Consider the following 18,223-nt stretch of genomic DNA (forward strand, 5'->3'; position numbering starts at 1 on the left):
AGGAATACACAAAACCCAAAACTGTTGGCCAAATGTTATACCATAATGTTATTGATTACAGATGCAAGAGGTTTGGCATGGGCATTGGGTACAATCCTTAATGGCCAGCCTGTCTGCTGGCAGTGCCTGAAGTGCTTGACCTTTTGTGAGGAGGTCCTATGACGTACAGTGGTACCTCTGGATACGCACAGCTCTGTTGCGTATCCTTCGGGTTACGCACGTGGCAAACCCAGAGGTATTTTTCTGGGTTTCGCTGTGCGCGCATGCACAAAAGCACTCTACTGCACTGCACACATGTGCAGAACAGGCACCTCTGGTTGCGAATCCCTTGGGATCTGACCGAAGCTCCGGAACGGATCTCGTGCACAACTGGAGGTACCAATGTATATCAAATAGGGTCATCCTGATGGGACTACTGATGGGAGGAGACCTATGGCCCAGCCCCCACCTGGGCGTCCAGACAGAAGCACCTCCTCCCAGACACTTTTAACAGGATACACCTTTCTTTGGAGGGGCAGGCAGAGTCTACAACCTCCCTTCCAACCGACCAATGCTAAGGTCAACCCAATGCCAAAGTTGAAACAATTGCTATGAGGTTGGCAAAATCCCCAGGATGGGCCAATTTAGTCTAGTCCTGTGACCAATGATGTCGCCAGCAAAGTCAACTCAATGCAAGTAAGGCAATATGGAAAGAGAGGGAGATTTGACAAGGAACTGCTGCAGAGGGTAGAGGGGGCTGGGGGGTGGCCCTGGGCACATTTTTTTGAGAGGGCTCAACGAGGGCGCCCACAACAGGCTCCCTCATCCCGGCCAGAGCTGCAGGGAGGGAAGCCATGCCTGAGCTGAGCCTTTGGGGCCTAGCGCCAGCATGTGAGGCAGCCATGAAGGCCGCTTCCTCACCAAACACTGCCAGCTGCCAGCAGTGCCAGTCCCAGGTCAGGCCATCATTTTGACATCACACAAATATTCACTAAAACACACTTGTGAGTTTAATCTACACAGAGTATACAAGGGTAGAATAAAGTTTGATTTCTAGACAGGGGAGAATACCAGCTAGTCATGAGTTTCTAAGATTGTAGTTAAAATTTACTACTGTAACCGTTATCTGAAACAAATGGAGTATGCATTGAACAAAGCACTTGTTATCTTTCTACTTCCGATTATGCACTTACTACCATTGTTCGTCATGGAACTTTGAAGTGTCAGGCATAGCTCTAATGGCTTTAGCCCAAACATAGAAGAGTTTTCCTGCACGGCGAAGAAGCTAGTTGAGGTGGAAATGTCTAGTCAGGTAGACTCAGAATAACTATTTACAGGATTTATTAAAAGGAAAAAGAAACCAGCAGAGTCTCTGCATACAAAACAAAGTAAAATAAATCCTTTCTCTCTCTCTCTCTCTCTTAACCATACAGAGCACTCCTACTCCTAACACACCTAACCCAAACTGTGCTAGCATCCCTAGATAACAGAGTTGAGTGCTGGTCGTTAACCAATCAGAGTAAGTAGTTTCTAGGTCAAGCAGACCTTGGCTTTCTGCCAAGAGTAAATTGACACTGTCTTGAGTTAATTGTGTGAAGCCAGAATCTGTAAGTTTTCATGAGAATCAATTAACAGAAACTGAACAGTTCGCTATGAAGTGGATGCCTTAACTGACAAAATAAAACTACCTCAGAAAAACCCCTCTGGTGCCCCGTGGTCTGACTCAGTAGAAGGCAGCTTATGTTGCCCATGTGCTGCTGCCCTGGGAGCCATGAAGGGCATTCAGGGCAGTCAGGCAAGCCTCTTATTGCTTCTTAATACATCCTTTCTGCGTCCAGTACATCCAGAAAATCCACCAACGTTGGGAACAGAATGCTCAACTGAGCAACCATTTGCTGTTGGTTTGTAGTTAAAAAACAGCTTCAGCTTATCTTTCAAGGGCAATGGTGCCCAACCACAAATATTAAAAGTACTCTGCATGTCAGCCTTATACGTCAAGATTGATTTATAAGATTGCACATGGTTTACAGCAAGTAGATAGCAACAAGTTTTTCTCCCTTTCTCATAATACTAGAAGTGTCCAATAAAACTTCACACAGAGCACAGATAAGCTATGGGATATAAGCTATGGAATGGACATAGCGTAATGACCACCAACCTGGAGGGCTTCCAAAGAGGATTAGACAAATTCATGGAGGGGTGAGACAGCAGAAGCCAGTAAAGCAGTGTGGGCATTGCTCTCCTGGATTTCCAGTGCAGTTGTCACTGCCGATAGCCATGAGGTGGAGGGAAGAAGCATGGGAAGGTACAGTGTGTGGAGGCAAAGTGCGAATCTAAAACTCCAGTGAGAGCCAGTGTGGTGCAGTGGTTAAGAGTGGTAGTCTTGTAATCTGGTGAACCAGGTTCACTTCCCCGCTCCTCCACATGCAGCTGCTGGGTGACATTGGGCCAGTCACACTTCTCTGAAGTCTCTCAGCCCCACTCACCTCACAGAGTGTTTGTTGTGGGGGAGGAAGGGAAAGGAGAATGTGAGCCGCTTTGAGACTCCTTCGGGTAGTGATAAAGCGGGATATCAAATCCAAACAATTCTTCTTCTCTTCTACCCATAGGACTACTCTATGCTGGGAAGTTGCCTCTCCAGCAATTGTGAAGATTGGACACTGAGCTAAATGGGCCTTGTTGTAAAGACTTCTCTAGAACATTAGCTCCTCGATTAAAATGGCTGTGGCCTGAATCCTGTCCAGGACAGACAAAAGCAGATGCTGTCTGACTAGTGATGCCTCCCAGCTGACCAGAAAAGTCAGGTCAGCAAAACACTAGTTGTGTGACCATGAACTGCATCACGTACAACTTTACCCTTGAAACTGTCTCGTGCTGTCTGGTTGAAACTAAATAGAGCAGTCATGTGATTACAGATAATTTATCTGACTAATAATCTTTTTCTAACCGATTAATCAAGTAACCAGTCTACTTGATTTATTTTATGTCCCCTGTGCAGTTTAATATTTACATGAAACATCAGCATGAGGCCAGTTGAGTGTGGATGTCATCAGTATGCAGGTGGCATCCAATTTGATTTCACTTCTCAGCAAACCTAGGGAAGGCAACTGGGATGTTTAATCAGTGCCTGGCTATGGCAATGGCTTCAATGAGAGGCTCAGCCCCAAGAAGACTGGGATCTCTGAGTGAGTGGAGGGTGCTCAACCTAAGCTGGAAGGGGTTGAACTCCTTCTAAAGCACCAAGTTAATAGTTTGCCGGTGCTCCTTGATCCATCTTTGTTACAAGATGGTTTAAGTGGTCTCTGTGGCACAAAGCACCTTCTACCTGCTTAGGTAGGCATGGCAGCTACAACCCTCACAGGAAAAGGTCACCTGGCTTCATTTATCCATGCCTTGGTAATCTTCCATTTGGACTACAGTACTGTACTTGTGGGACGCGGGTGGCGCTGTGGTCTAAACCACTGAGCCTAGGGCTTGCCGATCAGAAGGAACAAATGTCAATCAGCCTTTCTGCAGATTGGCGTTTGTTCCAATTCAATGGTAAACAGCGGGTTTTCTCAAGGAAAGTGGCAGGACAAATATAAAGCTGTTCAGACCGATGCTTAGAAAGCTCAGAAGAAGAGGGAAATCTCTCAGACCCATTTTTCTAGGACGGGGCAAGCGGAATTGTGGACGAGCCCTTCAGGTAGTGCAGAACATAGGGAACAGGCTGAGCCACGAGGTGGGATACTCTGCAAACCAGAAAGGCAGCTGAGAGACATGACCCAAGGGAAATATAACCAGCCGTAGCTAGGGGGTTGTGAGGTGGGCCCTGCCAGGGGTGCAGGTGATGTGGGGGCACAAAATCGGCTAAAAATATGTCCATAAATATAAATATTGATTGTTGCCTCATAAGAAATGGTTTTAAATAGAGGGTGAATTGAATGGGGGGGGGTTGGTTGGAGGAGAGGTGAAAAGAAGAGCTAATTTGTCCATGGCTAGGGGGACGCGGGTGGCGCTGCGGGTTAAACCACTGTGCCACTTAGGCTTGCCGATTGAAAGGTCAGCAGTTCGAATCCCCGCGACAGGGTGAGCTCCCGTTGCTCGGTCCCAGCTCTTGCCAACCTAGCAGTTCGAAAGCACATCAAGTGCAAGAAGATAAATAGGTACAGCTCCGGCGGGAAGGTAAATAGTGTTTCTGTGTGTTGTGCTGGTTTCGCCAGAAGTGGCTCAGGCATGCTGGCCACATGACCTGGAAAAACTGTCTGCGGAAGCGGACAAATGCCAGCTCCCTCGGCCTGTAAAGCAAGATGAGTGCCTCAACCCCAGAGTCATTTGCGACTGGACCTAATTGTCAGGGGTCCCTTTACCTTTACCTAGGGGACACAAACTGGACGGTTCTGCCAGGGGCGCAAGATCATCTAGCTATGACTCTGCCTGAAAGAAAAGGCTTCAGCAACTCCCCTGTTGTAGAAGTGCTCAAACTGAAAGCCAGCTCAGGCTGTTTTTCATGGAACAAACCAACAGAAACAAAACTTTTGGGAGACTGTTGTATGCACCTACTATATAATATCTGGGTTCACTCACCCAGACTTGTGCTTGTTCTGCAGTTTCTCCCTGGGAAACAATTCTCTTTAGCACTGGATTTGAGCAAACATCAGTGGAGTTCCCTGTGGGTGGATGATTGCACCGATTCATTGCTATGTAGTGGGTTTTCCTGGGGAAAGTGGCGGCGCAAACAGAAAACTGCTCAGGCCACTGCCTAGAACTCATGGGGAAATGCTTTGACCCAGGAACAAGGCAAGCGGAAGAGTAGACGAGCTGTGGACTCAGGTGGCAGCATGAGTTGTGAAGGAGTGAAAAGCAGTTGGTTAGAGTATGGTGCTGATAACGGCAAGGTTGCGGGTTCGATTCCCGTATGGGACAATTGCATATTCCTGCATTGCAGGGGGTTGGACGAGATTCTCGGCGTCCCTTGCAACTCCATAGTTCTATGATTTCAATACTAAACTATAGTTTGGCTTTGCATTAAGCCAAACCAGGCCCCAAAGTGACAATAATAGCTGAAAATGGTATTTGTGTGTGTGTGGTTTTTCACAGAGGAAAGCTGTATTGCACCTTTCAGGATGCAGCTCATGTGTTTTTTTCATGGGAGCTGCAATGCGGGGGTAGCTTACCCTTCTTTCCATCTTTTTAAATTTTTCTGCCCACAAAGATGACAGCACCAGACCTTTTCTTTCTGTGGCATGGGGGCTATATTCTGTCCCACAAAAGCCCCAATGCAGCTTGTGGCGATCACACACAGGGCCCCCGGATGTTTCACGGTCTATTGACCCTGTGCCACCACTGCGGTTGCTTTCTTCGCTGCCACCACCCCGCTTCTCACGGGGAGACATGGAGTCCGGTCAGATGTTAACATAAACAAATAATCAAGTTTATTTTAAATGCAAAATTGTTTCCCTCACTGGCTTCCGCTGGAATCCAGAAGTCAGTTCTGTCCCTGAGGCAAGGACAGATAGTCGGAACCAGTGCCTAAGCAACCACTCACGTGTGTGTATTTAAATAAATCAAGATAATCGTCACCAGTGCTACTGGTTCCACAACCAGATTCTGTCCAAACTCCAATCCTAGAATGATGACTTTCTGATTTAGAAACTCTGCTGGGGGTTATCCACAATATCCAGCATCAGAGTTGAAACTTGAAAAAAGAAAGATGCAGCCTTGCATCCCGGCTAACTAAAGTTGCCATCATCAAGCCAGTGAGGTCTTTGCCATGTGTTTGCTCCCCTCCAGTATTTTCTCCCTTCAATTCTGACATAGACAATATGCTTGGAAACATTCACCAGTGCCTTTTATTTAAAACAAAGCTGTTAACATTCATCCAAATGGACGGAAGTATAATGGCAGCCATGTTCTGGCAGCCAAATTAGAAGCTCTTTACCTGCTGTCAGATGAACTTCTCTGACCTGAATATTTGTTTTAAAGGTGATTTTTAACCTTTCTCTCCTCCCTCTGCCCCCGCAATCTCCGTAGCTCATTTGGTATAATTCATTCAAGGTTGGATGTGGATTTGCCTACTGCCCAGAGTTAGTTTGGCCTTACAATCATGTCCGCCAATATTGCCCTGGGTAAGTATCAGTTTTGAGTACCGTGTTCTTAACTCACACTGGTTGATCCAAATGTTTGTCCCCCTGAATTACTCCACATTTGGGAGCTTTGGAGTAGAGTGAGAAAGCCCTCCAAAGATTGGGAACAGGAGCATACAATTGAGTGGGAGGGGGCAAATACTGGGTGGGGGAAAAGCTTTTGAAGTAGTACTTACTTAAACTCCAAGGAACAAGATGACCAGAGAGGTTCTTCATCTTCCCCCGTTTCCTAACATTTAATAGCAGAGCGTGTGTGCTGCAATATGACTGAGCACTGTAGCCCTAACATGTTTGGAAGAGAGACTGCAGAGGCCCCAGGGAGGTGGCTCAGGGATGGTTTTGCATCGTTCCCAGGGAATTGCATACACACAGAAAATCTGGTTCTTCCAACCTCCCCTCTTCCCACAACTGGGCTAAAATTCCTGACTTTCTGCTCTAGCCAGCTACCCAGCCAGGCATGAGCTCAAGGCAGATTGGAGGATGTTATATCCTATAGCCTGCAGTGTCCTCTATATGGCAATACTAGGCTGATATTCTTTGGGTTTCTCCTTTACATATGAGATGGTTGGTTGGCTGGAGGAAGAAGTCATTTCTAGCCAGCTTGCTGATACTGCCTATCAGCAGCTTGCTGATACTGTGGTGTAGGGGTTAAACAAGAACCCTACAGACCAGGTCCAGCATGTGGAGACTGCGCTCAGAACTGTGAAGATAAACTCTGCAGTAAGTTACTGATAATATGAAGCAACTTTTCTGGATAAGATGGACTTCTAAATCATTTTCTTTCTAAAGTATCTGTTGCAAAGCTAGTTTTCCTTAGGGAGTCATGTGTTTTATTTCTTATAGAATAAGAGCCATCAATATTATGATTTAGTCCTGTGTGCCTCCCTGACTTATCATTTAAGAATTACCACAAATAAAATATTTTCCATAACAAACCTTCCTACTAAGAGCTGAATTCTCTTGGGAGATTGTTGTGAGTGAAAATATTCCCTGTGCTAGGCAGGGTCAGGGCCATTTAGACCTCTGTAGGTTGTAACAAGTTCAATCAAGCCCAGAAATAGAGAGAAAGTCAGCATTACCATAGGGAGAGGAAACACCAAGACTGTGAAATAAAGATTTAAATAGTGGTTTTCTCTGTTTTGCATCTAACTTTGTTTTGGCCTGATTGCTTACAGCCAACCCATGCCAGTATGCGGATAAAATCAAGGAGTGTGATGTTCTGCTACAAATGGGCAAATGTCCTGATGAATTGCTGGGGGAAAACTGCCAAGCTACCTGCAAATGCAAAACAGAAATCAAGAAATAAACACACGAATGTCACAAAGATCCGTCTTGAGAGAATGGTTGCTAACTGAAGAAGAAAGAAATTTGGCATTGACAGGAACTTCTCGTTTTCCCCTCTAACTGGCCAAGATATGGCATTTGAAATTATTAGTGTAAAACAGGAGTGGTACCTCGGGATGCGAACGGGATCCGTTCTGGAGCCCCGTTCGCATCCCGAACAGAACGTAAGACGCGACAGCATGTCTGCGCATGTGCAGGTCACGTTTTGCCGCTTCCACACATGCGCGTGACATCATTTTGACTGTCTGCGCATGCGCGAGTGGCGAAACCCGGAAGTAACGCGCTCCGTTACTTCCAGGTCGCTGCAGATGCAACTGTGAAAATTCTACCCTCATGAGTCTCCTCCTCCTTTCCTATCCCAGCACCCAACTCTGCTTCCCAATTTTAGTTGCCTGCAGACCAGTTTAACCATCAAGAATGATGAAAAAGAGAAAAGCCAATATAGACAAGAAAGATTTATTATCAAGGTACTTTCCAGAATTCCCATCAGGAAAACATACTGGCGATAAATCTTTCTTGTAACCACTGCTTTAGACTTTTCATCCATGTTGATCGTCCTTAACGCTGGGTCATATGAAGAGGGATCATATGTTTGATTACTGATTTTAGCTTCAACGATGGCAACTACAGATGATACCCAGCTATATTTATTGTGTTCTGTCTGAATCAGAAGAGGCAGCTGAGATGCTAGATAGATGCTTAGAGGTAGTGGTGGCCTGGATGTCGCTCAACAAATTGAAACTTAGGTCTTAGGTGTTTTATGTCCTCAAGTGTAGGAGGTGGAAAGGCAGGCTGTCCCCTGGAAGCAGCAAGTGTATAGTTTAGGAGTAATACTGGATTATTTCTGGAAGCCCAAGTAACCTTGGTGTGTGGGATTGCCTATATCTAGCTTCAGCTGGTGTGCCAGTGATACCCTCTTTTTGGACAGTGTTGACTTGGCCACCGCACTTATGCAGTAGCCAGATTACTGGCTGGGGCTGCCTTTAGAATGCATATATTCCTTGTTCTGAAACAGCATGGATTTCCAGAAGGTTTCTGAGCCTAATTCAAGGTGATCGCATTGGTGTTTAAAACCGTAAATCAGTTAGGCCCCAAATCTGAGATACCACCTCCTTTGGTACAGACCCTCTCTCAGGTGTTAAGATCAGCAGAAGGGGCCCCTCTTGGTAGCTTTACCATCCTCAGAAGTTCAGGATGGTGGTGGCCTTAAAAAGGGCAAACTCTGTGGCAACCGTTAAATTGTGGAAATCCTTTCTCCCAGAGGTGCATCTGACAAATTTGCTATGTACCATATGAACTTCAGCCTGGCTTTTGACACCTGAGATTTTCAGGATCCTCCCTATTCCTGTGACTGTCATTTGTTTAACTTTTTAAATTTTGAACTTTTAATTGTTGTTACTCACCCTGGGGCCCACTGGTGAAGGACAATACTACTACCTCTTCTTCTTCTTCTTCTTCTTCTTCTTCTTTTTCTTCTTGCCTTTTTATGAAAGTTTGGGATAGCTCAGTCGGTAAAAACATGAGACTCTTAATCTCATGGTCGTACATTCCGCCCCCATGTTGGGCAAGAATATTCAGCATTGCAGGACGTTAGACTAGTTGACCCTCATGGTTCCTTCCAACTCTAAAATTCTATGATGAACAGCCTCCCAGCAGGGCCCTTAAGGCAAAACTGCACAGTGTTGCCTCTTGACTGAGAGAAGAAAGGGAATTAGGAGTATGGCTGCTAGGCTGTACTTCATTTTATTTCATTTAGAGACTGCTTAACCACAAAACTCTCTCAAGCAGTGTCTCGTCTTGTGAATTTGTTAAGCCCCTCTTGGCTGAAATGATGCCATGTTGGTGTGCTTCACGGCACCCAGCACGCTGGTCTACCAAATAAGGTTATGATAGGGGATAGTAGATGCCTATATTTTTTTAAAAAAACAACAACAGCACAGCAGCTGATATGTTGATCTAAATTCAGTTAATGAGTTTGTGTGTTAGAACCTGTTCTACTACAATTATTTTCAATCAGGCAGATTGTGTCCAATATTTTATTAATAAATTTCAAATATTTGTACATAGGAAAGAATAATATATCAAATAATTACATAAATAGAACAGTGTTGTTGTATGAATGTGTGGCAAACAAAGTTAAAAGAATGGAAAATTAAACACTAATACAGTGGTGGAATAAACAAAATTATGCAAAGTAGCAACAAGCTAGACAGAGCAAGGGCAACTATGGATGGACGGAAAATGCCAGGAGCAATGCTGGGATTCCATTCCATGGACGGCAGCAGTCTTCAAAATCCTCTATGGATGAGGTTCACCAGACCTTTAGCTGATACATCTGGGCTCAGCTTGGAACTGCCGGAACTGACTTCGCTGCCTCTCCAGGGCCTGGTTGCGGGAGTACAACTCCACATACCTGGCCTGCATCTCCCGCTGATAGCGCAGGACTATCTTCTTCTCCTCTTCCCAAGTTTTCCGCTCCTGCTCAAAGTTTGCCTCTTGCAGCTGGGCCTGGCGCCTCTCGCGCAGCAATTCTCTCCTTAGCCATTCAGCGCCCTCTGCACTCTCCCCCTGCATCCCCCTACTTTTAGAGCCATCTGTTTCACAAGCCGAAACGTCCTGGCATGCTTGCATGGGAGAGTCCCATGGAGGAACAGGGGAGCCACGCTCTGGCAAGGTTTGGGAAGAGTCGCCCAACTGTGCCTGTTGGTGCTGCAGCCTCAGCTCCTCGCACTGCCTCTGCCGTAGGGCCAGCTCTTCTAGCAGCCGTTTCTCTAGCTGCTGAGCTTTGTAGAGCTTCAGCTGAATTTCCTGCTTCAGTTCATCCAGCTCATCCATCCACAAACACCATTTGTCCTCAAATATCTGAGTGAAGGGATCATCACTCTCACTCAGATTTCTCTCCATGCCCTTCTCAGTCAGCTGGTCCTCCAGCTGCTTCACCACATCTTCCAAGGAGTTTGTGGGTTCATTCGGAGGCTGTGGTTCCCCAGAGCTCTGCAGGGGGCTCAGGCTCCTACAAGACGGAGGTGTTTTGTCTACAGCCAAGGCGTCGTGTGGCCCCCGAAAAGCCCTGTCTAAGGAGTCGCCAGTCTGGTTCTTGTGGCCTAAAGAAGCACTGAGCTGGGTTGGAGCAGGTTTGAAACGTGGAGTGTCAGTGGGGAGGCTTTGGATAGCCTTTGTGCTCTCGTCCAGGCTGCTGGTGTGCAGCAGGTGACTGCGGAGAGGGCTGCCTTGCGAGGTGCTGCTGGTGCTGTTCTGGGTCAGGCTCCTGTTGCTCTTGGACAGCTTCTGGCCTTTGGCTGATGACTGCCTCGGCATGCACAACAGGCTCTTCCATGATACCACCTTGAAGGCAGAGGGTCTGATCCGACACCTGTTGAAGCATCCATACTCAGGCAATGAGCTCTTGGAGAAATCGGCTGCTTGTTGATGGTCCCGGAAATACCGCTCGGGGGACTGGTTCTCCTGGTCACTCTCATAGTCCCTTTGAAAGCCACCTCCAGATGACTGGTGCTTCTTCTCAGCCCGGGTGTCCCGCTTGCCCCAGTGGAAGTAGCCAAAAACTCTACGCTGTGACATTCCTTTCCGGAGCAGCCCGTCTGGCTGACGCATGCCACGCAGACTTCCTGGAGAAGTCGGCAAGGAATCCCGTTTCTCTACTCGGCTGCCCACGTTGCCCATGCTGCCGTCGTTCTCAGGCTCAGAATCCAGAGTGAAAGGATCAAACAGACAATGGCAGGGGTTAACGGTCACATGAGAGGCCTGTTCTGTTGCTATGGAGTTTTAAACACAAGCGGAATGCCAGCCCATAATGGCTTTCGGCTCTGGCTCTGGTGCGGGCGGCCCAAGCTCTGACCTGGACTTGGGTTCGGGTTGGGCTTTGACACGGGTGCGGGCGGTGCGGGTTTGGGCTCTGGCCCGATTTCTTAATTTTGGGTTCAAAAAAATAAGGGTCGTCTTATACATGGGGGCATCTTCTACAATGGTACCTCGGGTTACATACGCTTCAGGTTCCATACACTTCAGGTTACAGACTCCGCTAACCCAGAAATAGTGCTTCAGGTTAAGAACTTTGCTTCAGGATAAGAACAGAAATTGTGCTTCGGGGGCGCAGCAGCAGCAGGAGGCCCCATTAGCTAAAGTGGTGCTTCAGGTTAAGAACAGTTTCAGGTTAAGTACGGACCTCCGGAAGGAATTAAGTACTTAACCTGCGGTACCAGGTTAAGAAGAGTTTGGATTTGATATCCCACCTTTCACTCCCTTTAAGGAGTCTCAAAGCGGCTAACATTCTCCCTTCCCTTCTTCCCCCACAACAATCACTCTGTGAGGTGAGTGGGGCTGAGAGACTTCAAAGAAGTGTGACGGGCCCAAGGTCAACCAGCAGCTGCATGTGGAGGAGCGGAGACGCGAACCCGGTTCCCCAGATTACGAGACTACCGCTCTTAACCACTACACCACACTGGCTACTGGTGGGAAAAGTGCTTGTGTAAAGCACCTTAAGTAACCCTGAATTCGAGATGCTAGAACATTTTCCAGTGGCACCTTAGAGACCAACTAAGTTTGTTATGGTGCATGTGTGCTACAGTTCTGGAATTTGTGGTTTAGGAATTATTCCGGTTCACCCAGAATTCAGGAAGAGTGGGATGTTGGAATGCTCTGGCACCAACCAGAAGAACAGCTGTACATAGCTTTGGGACTTCCTTAGTGGGAAGCAATGCACAACTCTAACAAACCTATACAATGAAAAGCTGTAATAGGTGAAGTCACCAGGCCTCCCTAAACTAACCATTTCTCTTTACCTGTCGCCTCTTTTCAAATGAAACCTATCTATTCCAGATTCTCAATATGGTGCGTCTAACAAAATGATTTTTCAAGTCCACATTCACTTCGACCTTGTCATACAACATATATCCATGTCATCCAAACCTCAAATCATGGCATTCTAGTTCCAAAACCCTCCTGTTTCTTAAGATCAACCAATACTTCCTCCACACTCAGCAACAGGCTGCAAAATACAGTTTCAAATCAGGCAGTTCCTTCACATCTCACAGTACTTTCATTTTAACTCATGGTTTTTTACATTGCCACAAAACTTAGATGAATCTTTTTTGCCATTCTCTAAACAGTAAATCAGTCATAATAGCTATTGTTTGAAATAAAAAGATCATTCTAGGCAAAACATTCATTTTTATTACTGAAATTTTGACATAATTATTTGACATAATTATTTGACAACATCATGTCATCAGCAAATGCTCTTAGCTTGTATGTTTTCTTTTTAAATCTTTCTTCCCATAATTCTTTCCTTTAATATCTCACAGCAACACTTCTAGGACAAGAATAAAAGGTAACAGGGATAGCGGACATCTTTGCCTTGTCCCATTCTGTATATCACGGGGTTTAGTCATACCTCCATCAACCACCATCTGTGTGACCCTTTGAAGGGCATATTCTCAGTGTCTTTATCTGCCAACCATAGGAGCCCACTCCTAGGGGCTGAGGGGTCTTCAGCCTCCACTAAAACCTTTGAGGGGGCTCCTCCCCCCCAGTTTATGGGCATTGCCATTCAAATGGTTACCTGCCGCCCCCCCCATTTTATTCAAGTTGGCACCCCTGCTGCCAAAACTTTCAACTCCCTCTCCTCTGCTGTTTGGTTGCTCAGATACAGGTTCAAGCCAGGGGTGTCAGCTCACATCACAATCCTAGATGAAGGTATTTCGGTTGATGTGAATCAACAGGAAAAAGGGGTAAGATGTTAGGTGAACAAATTGGATGTTATGGGATTTAATTTAGGCCACAACTTTATCCTCTGCCATGTGTTTGCTCCCCTCCAGTATTTTCCTCACTTCAATCCTGACATAGACAATATGCTTGGAAACATTCACCAGTGCCTTTTATTTAAAACAAAGCTGTTAACATTCATCCAAATGGACGGAAGTATAATGGCAGCCATGTTCTGGCAGCCAAATTAGAAGCTCTTTACCTGCTGTCAGATGAACTTCTCTGACCTGAATATTTGTTTTAAAGGTGATTTTTAACCTTTCTCTCCTCCCTCTGGCCCCACAATCTCCGTAGCTCATTTGGTATAATTCATTCAAGGTTGGATGTGGATTTGCCTACTGTCCAGAGTTAGTTTGGCCTTACAGTCATGTCTGCCATTATTGCCCTGCGTAAGTATCAGTTCTGAGCACTGTCTTCTTAACTCACACTGGTTGATCCAAATGTTTGTCCCCCTGAATTACTCCACATTTGGGAGCTTTGGAGTAGAGTGAGAAAGCCTTCCAAAATTGGAAACAGGAGCAGACCATTGAGTGGGAGGGGGCAAATACCGGGTGGGGGGAAGCTTTTGAAGTGGTACTTATTTAAAGTCCAAGGAACAAGATGACCAGAGAGGTTCTTCATCTGCCCCAGTTTCCTAACATTTAATAGCAGAGCGTGTGTGCTGCAACATGACTGAGCACTGTAGCCCTAACATGTTTGGAAGAGAGACTGCAGAGGCCCCAGGGAGGTGGCTCAGGGATGGTTTTGCATCATTCCCAGGGAATTGCACACACACAGAGAAAATCTGGTTCTTCCAACCTCCCCTCTTCCCACAACTGGGCTAAAATTCCTGACTTTCTGCTCTAGCCAGCTACCCAGCCAGGCATGAGCTCAAGGCAGATTGGAGGATGTTATATCCTATAGCCTGCAGTGTCCTCTATATGGCAATACTAGGCTGATATTCTTTGGGTTTCTCCTTTACACATGAGATGGTTGGCTGGAGGAAGAAGTCATTTCTAGCCAGCTTGCTGATAGGCAGTGTGGTGTAGGGGTTAGAGTGCTGGGAGACCGGGGTTCAAATCTCCACTAAGCCGTGTACCTCGCTGCGTGACCTTGGATGAGTTGCTGCCTCTCAGCCTACCCTACCTCAAAGGGTTGTTGTGAGGATAAGATTGGGGAGGGAGAGAACCTTGTAACCACTTCGAGCTTGTTGGAAGAAAGATGGAATGTAAATATACAGTGGTAAAGGGCTTGGCTGGATGAATCCCTAGCCGGAATTAAGATTGCTGGAAGAAATATCAACAACCTCTGATATGCAGATGACACAACCCTGATGGCAGAAAGTGAGGAGGAATTAAAGAACCTTTAATTAAAGAACCTCTTTTTAAAATAATAATAATAAAAATTATTAACCGGCCAATCAAATCGAATCAAATCACATCACATAAATTCCAAATTACAAAGCCGAATTTTAAATTTTGTTGAGGGAATCCATATTTCAAGATCCGAAGGGGGATTCTGATCATCTTCTTGCCACTGCGTTAATGTCCAAATCAGTCCAAACAAAGTTCATAATTTCTATCCAGTCTTATCTTTCTGTTTCCACCTCACATCTTGTTCATATATTTTCTCTTTTTTCTTTATGATCTCTTCTGATAGTCTCCTTAAGCCGATAAACACCAATAATAATCCTGTGTGAATTTTTCCGTTCTTCCAATCCTCAAATCGAGGTAGTTTCCATATATCATCGCCTTCATAGATAACAGTGCTCTTTCCATCATTAATTACAGAACTGTCGTTCTTATGTCCCACTGAGGAGTTTCACTCACAATATAAAAACAGTTCTATTTCTCTATTTCTCCTCTCAGACTTAAGTCCTCCGACAGAACTTCCCAATATGGCAACAGAATTTTTAACTGCGTCATTCCAAAGCCCTTATACATTCCACACTCTTCTTAAAACATGCTTTGGTTCGAAAGTTTATCTCCACACAGCCTTAAATCCACAGCTTAAGTCCTTAAAACAACATTTCTGACTTGTGGGAGGGGAGGGGATACTTGTTTAATCACATAGGGAAAGAAAGGAAAGTTTCCCCCCTCCCCCATCAGTCCCTTTGCCATACCGAGTCTTGGCGTATCTTCTCATGATTTACAGTGGTGCCCCGCAAGACGAAATTAATTCGTTCCGCAATTTTTGTCGTCTAGCGAATTTTTCGTCTTGCGAAGCACAAAATCCCATAGGAATGCATTGAAAATCAATTAATGCGTTCCTATGGTCAAAAAAAGTCCAAACAAAGCCAAATTTGGTACAACAACAGTTTATTAACTGCTCTTTAAAGTCACACATACTGTAAAGAGCAGTTCAAAAATTGAAGGGAAAATAAATTAACTTTATAAACATGACAGAAAAACATTTAAAAATCAACAAAGTGTACAGTACATTTTCTAAGACTCTGGGGGACCACTCGAAGAAGGCTCCTCTTCCACTCTTTGCTTCTTGGTCAAGAACCTGTCCATAGTCTGCTGCTTTATCCGCCTTTTCAGCAGCTCCCTGAAAGACGACATGACCCTCGTATCATAAAAGTTCCCAGCGTCATGTGCCACGTGCTTCTCATGGTGGTGTAGATCTGCAAAAGTCTGCACCTCCTTCCACTTCTGGCAAATGTCCCTCAGTCTTTCGGAGGACAGCCGTTCCTCAGTTGCTTCCTCCTCTTCCAGTGAGGCCTGCTCCTGCGCAGCCTGCTGCGGAACGTAGCCCTCCGTCGTCACAACCTCCAGGAACTCCGCTGCAAAGTCTTCAGCCGCAGGAACATCAGAACTGGCAGCCTCTCCATGCCTGACCACGCTGTGGATGCCAGATCTTGTCTTGAACCGGTCAAACCAACCTCTGCTAGCCTTGAAGACTTCTGGCTCGGCTGAGGTTCCTGGCTGTTCCCGGATGAGGTCAGCGTGCAAGGCCTTGGCCTTCTCACAAATGACGGCCTCAGACACTGTGTCCCCTGCACGCTGCTTCTCTTCTATCCAGATGAGCAGCAACTTCTCGACCTCCTCCAGGACAGCTGGGCGGTTCTTCACGATCCTGGTGACTCCCTTGGCTGCATCAGTCACCAGGATCTTCTCCCTCATCTTCAGGATGGTCCCGATGGTCGATGGGTTCCTGCCGTACTCCCTGGCGATGTCCGTCACACGCATTCCGCCGTCGTGCTTCCAGATGATCTCCTTCTTCATTTCCAGCGTCACCTTCTCCTTCTTCCTCTCGCCGGCCACCGCAGCAGCAGTCTTCTTGGGTCCCATGGCAGCACAGCTCCTACCTTCGTAAACTCAGAAACAGAAAAAAAAATCAGTGATGTGCTTCAAACCCAAAAAATACAAAAGCAGCCAGCCACCCACCACACAGAAATTAAAACCCAGAACCAAGGCCTTGAATCCCAAGCACCCCAACCCCAAATCCAAAATCCAAAAACCCCCAAAAAAGTTTTAAAAGTTTAGCTTACCAAATGGATGAAAGAGAAGTTCTGGAAAAGCTTCAACAATCAACCACCGAAGTCCTCAGAAACCTCAAATGGCTGCAAAATAAGTTTAGGAAAAGCTTCAAAAATCACCAATGTCTTCAAAAACCTCAACTGCTCCCACAGACACGCACCAACCCACCCACAACACAGAAATTGCAAACCCCTCCCCAACTGCTCCCCCAGCCCCTCCCCAACTGCTGCAAACCCCTCCCCAACTGCTTCCCCACCCAGACAAAAAAAAATTTCAAAAAATAACAACATGGCCAGCACTCAGAAATTCAAACTCAGAAAATTTTTCAAAAAAAAAAACAACCTGGCCCAGTGGTCACAGAAAATCATAAAAATTCCCCAAAAAACCCCACATGGTCCCAGATTTCTGCAGAAACCTCCCCAACTGTTCCCCTAGCCAGCCAGCACTCAGAAATTCAAACTCAGAAAAAAAAATTGAAAATAAACAACCATGCCTAGTGGTCACAGAAAATCATAAAAATTCCCCAAAAAACCCCACATGGTCCCAGATTTCTGAAGAAACCTCCCCAACTGTTCCCCTAGCCAGCCAGCACTCAGAAATTCAAACTCAGAAAAATTTTCAAAAAAAACCCAACCTGGCCCAGTGGTCACAGAAAATCATAAAAATTCCCAAAAAAGGCCCACAAGCCCCCAGATTATCGCAAACCCCTTCCCAACACCAAGTCCTTGAATCCCAAACACCCCAACCCAAAATCCAAAACCCCCCAAAAAAGTTTTAAAAGTTTAACTTACCAAATGGATGAAAGAGAAGTTCTGGAAAAGTTCTGGAAAAGTTTTGGAAAATCTTCAAAAGTGAGCAAAGTCTGAGAAAAGGCTACCAAACCACGTGCTAACAGTTGCTCCTCGAAGTCAAGTCGCAACTGCAGCTGCTCAAGCTAAGCACCCTTGGTTTTAATGGTTTTTACACAAAGGAAACAAAGTCGCGAGACGTTTTCGTTTTGCGAAGCAAGCCCATAGGGGAATTCGTCTTGCGAGGCAAATCGCGGAAGAAAAAACCTTTCGTCTAGCGAGTTTTTTGTCTTGCGAGGCATTCGTCTTGCGGGGCACTACTGTATACTTGTTCCTCCGACTCATCTTGTTTTATCTGAGATCTCTTCTGTTAGCAGTCTTTACTCCCCCTTCTTCCTTGAAACATGTGCATTCGCTTCATCCAAATTGTTTCTTTTGAAGTTCTTGCAGCTAGTGGCATGGATCAGAGATGGCGTCCAGGAGCGCCGAAATCCTACAGAAGGGCATTGTGCCTAGTGCCCCCATCCCCACAAATTCGGGGGTGGTATAGGGCACAGCAGGCAAGGGCAGTCCCCCACCGCAATCCTGGGGGGGGTAGGGAGGCTATTTACTCCCATTACAGCCTCCAATTTACCTCATGTGGGTCGGAGAGATGTTATTGTCAGCCATCTTCTGATGCGCCCCTAGTGGTCCCCCAGCCTACCCTACCTCAAAGGGTTGTTGTGAGGATAAGATTGGGGAGGGA

General features: G+C 46.0%; 1 protein-coding gene and 1 pseudogene across 2 annotated transcripts in view; both read right to left on the reverse strand.

Moving 5' to 3' along the window:
* The window catches only part of MCM3 (minichromosome maintenance complex component 3), a 368,003-nt gene that overhangs the window by 160,532 nt on the left and 189,248 nt on the right, over positions 1–18,223 (reverse strand). The gene's annotated exons all lie outside the window — the stretch shown is intronic.
* On the reverse strand, positions 9,471–12,874 carry LOC309338637 (NEDD4-binding protein 3 homolog pseudogene; annotated as a pseudogene). The gene is made up of 2 exons: positions 12,859–12,874; positions 9,471–11,221 (listed from the first exon to the last, which is right to left on the reverse strand). The product of its transcript is annotated as an NEDD4-binding protein 3 homolog pseudogene (transcript).

Source organism: Podarcis erhardii, assembly GCF_964252035.2.
Source record: "Podarcis erhardii genome assembly, chromosome: 3".
Lineage (NCBI taxonomy): Eukaryota > Metazoa > Chordata > Lepidosauria > Squamata > Lacertidae > Podarcis > Podarcis erhardii.